The following is a 2,603-nucleotide window of genomic DNA, read 5'->3' as shown; positions in this document are numbered from 1 at the left end:
GTGTTTGTAAACCAAGTGAGCAACTCCAGGCCATCACAGAAATATGTGCACATGACATCTATTCAAATAAAATCTGTTAAAGTTAAAAAGGAAATACACCAACAGTAACAGAGTGACCAACCAAATTGACAAGGGTCTTCTTCATGTACACTGTAGAAGATGGAAAAGCCAGATAGCCAAGAAGCTATTCTAAATTCCATTATTTACACTGTCCGGAAAATAGCCCCTTTCACTTGAGGTAGATATTTTTAGAAACCTTTTCCTGAAAATATATTAACACTAAATTTTATATAATAGGATATTGGAATTATTTTTTCTAAATCTTTTTAAGCATCCCTTAAGACATTTAACAAATGTCTTACTAATTCTATATATTATTAACAAATATTGTTTAAATGGCCATACTACTCAAAGGCATCTATAGATTCGATTAAATTCCTATCAAAATTCCAATGACATTTTTCACAGTAATAGAAAAAAACAATTCTAAAATTTATGTGAAACCACAAAAGACCCCAAATAGCCAAAGCAATCCTGAGAAAGAAAAAAGCTGCAAGCATCACACTTCCTGATTTAAACTGTACTAGATACCTATAGTAATCAAAACAGTAATGGAACTGAAATAAAAATAGATACATAGACAATGGAACAGATTCAGGAGCCCAGAAATAGACCTTCATGTATATGGTCAACTAAAATTTGACAAGGGAACCAAGAATAATCAATGAGGAAAAGATAGTCCCTTCAATAAATAGTGTTGAGAAAACTGGATAATCACATGAAATGAAATCAAACCCCTACTTTATACCATGCACAAAAATTAACACAAAATTAATTAAAAATTTAAATGTAAGACCAGAAACCATAAAACTCCCAGAAGAAAACCTGAGGAAAAGCTCCTTGACATTGGTCTTAGAGATGAGTTTTTGAAACTGACATCAGAGGCACAAGCAAAAAAAATAAATAAGTGAGGCTTTTTACAAACAAAAAAGCCTCTGCACAGCAAAAGAAACAATCAACAAAATAAGACTTATGTAATGAAAGAAAATATTTGCAAATTATTTATCTGATAAGGGGTTAATATCTGAAATACATACGGAACACATATGATTCAATAGCAAAAAATAACCAATCTGATTTTAAAATGGGCAGAGGATCTGTATAGACATTTAATCAAAAAAGACATCCAAATGGCCAACATGTAAATAAAATATGCTCAACATCATTCGTCATCAGAGAAATGCAAATCAAAACCACAAGATAACATCTCACACCTGTTAGAATGGCTGTTATCAAAAAGACAAGAGATAAGAAACGTTGGCAAGGTTGAGAAGAAAAGGGAACCCTTGTGCACTGTTGATGGGAATGTATATTGGTTCAGCCACTATGGAAAACAGTACAGAGTTCTTCACAAAATTAAATTTAGAACTACCATATGATCCAGCAATCCCACTTCTGAGTATAAATCCAAAAGAAATAAAATCAGGATCCCAAAAAGATATCAGCACTCTCATGTTCATTGCAGCATTATTCACAATAGCCAAGATATGAAACAACCTAAGTGTTTATCAATGGATGAATTGATAAAGAAGATGAGGTACAGATGTACAATGGAATATTATTCAGCCAAGAGAAAGAAGGAAATCTTACTATTTGTTACAACATGGATGAATCTTGAGAGCATTATGCTAAGTGAAGTAAGTCATAAAGAGAAAGACAAATACTGCATTATATCACTCTTATGTGGAATCTAGGGGAAAAAAGTCACACTCATAGAAAAAGAAAGTAGAATGATAGTTGCCTGGGGCTGAGGGTGGAAGAAATGGCAAGATGTCAGTCAAAGGGTACAAACTCCCAGTTATAAGATGAAAAAGTTCTGGAAATCTAATGTACAGCATGGTGACAATAGTTTAGAATACTATATTATAAACCTGAAAATTGCTGAGAGAGTAGATCTTAAATGTTCTCACCACATAAAAGAAATGGTAATTATGTGAGGTGATGGCAATGTTAAGGAACGCTACTATGCTAGTTTTGCAAAATGAGTGTATCAAACCATATGTCATACACCTTAAACTTACACAAAGTTATATGTCAATTATACCTCAATAAAGCCAAAAACAACATATAAATTCAATAATATGTTAAATGACAATACCTTATATGAAGAAAATAAATCAAGGTAAGATGAATAGTGAATTTCAGGTGGTAGGTGTTTTCTCCTCTCTGTCTCCTGAAAGTTAAGAATCAACTGAGAATAAGCTGTGCAAATATCTTGGTGAAGAGCATAATGAGAACAGCACGTGCAAAGATTCTGAGGTTGGAACATGTTCTACATGTTCAAGAAACTGCACATTGGCCAGCATATCTGGACCTAAGTGAGCAAGGAGGAGCCCAGAGTTGGAAAGCATAAAAATGTCATGGAAGCCAGATAATTAGGACTTTAGATTTTAGCCCTGTGGAGATGGATAAACATTGTAGGGCTTTGTAGGGGATGACATAATCTGATATGTTAGAAAGAATCACCCTGACTGTGGGAAGAGACTAATCTGTAGTGAGAGAAGGGTGATAATGGAGACCAGTTATAAGGCTATTGCAAAAGC

The sequence above is a fragment of the Pseudorca crassidens genome, chromosome 4 (assembly GCF_039906515.1).
Source record: "Pseudorca crassidens isolate mPseCra1 chromosome 4, mPseCra1.hap1, whole genome shotgun sequence".
NCBI classification, from domain to species: domain Eukaryota; kingdom Metazoa; phylum Chordata; class Mammalia; order Artiodactyla; family Delphinidae; genus Pseudorca; species Pseudorca crassidens.
Note: the sequence above shows the minus strand (reverse complement) of the source record.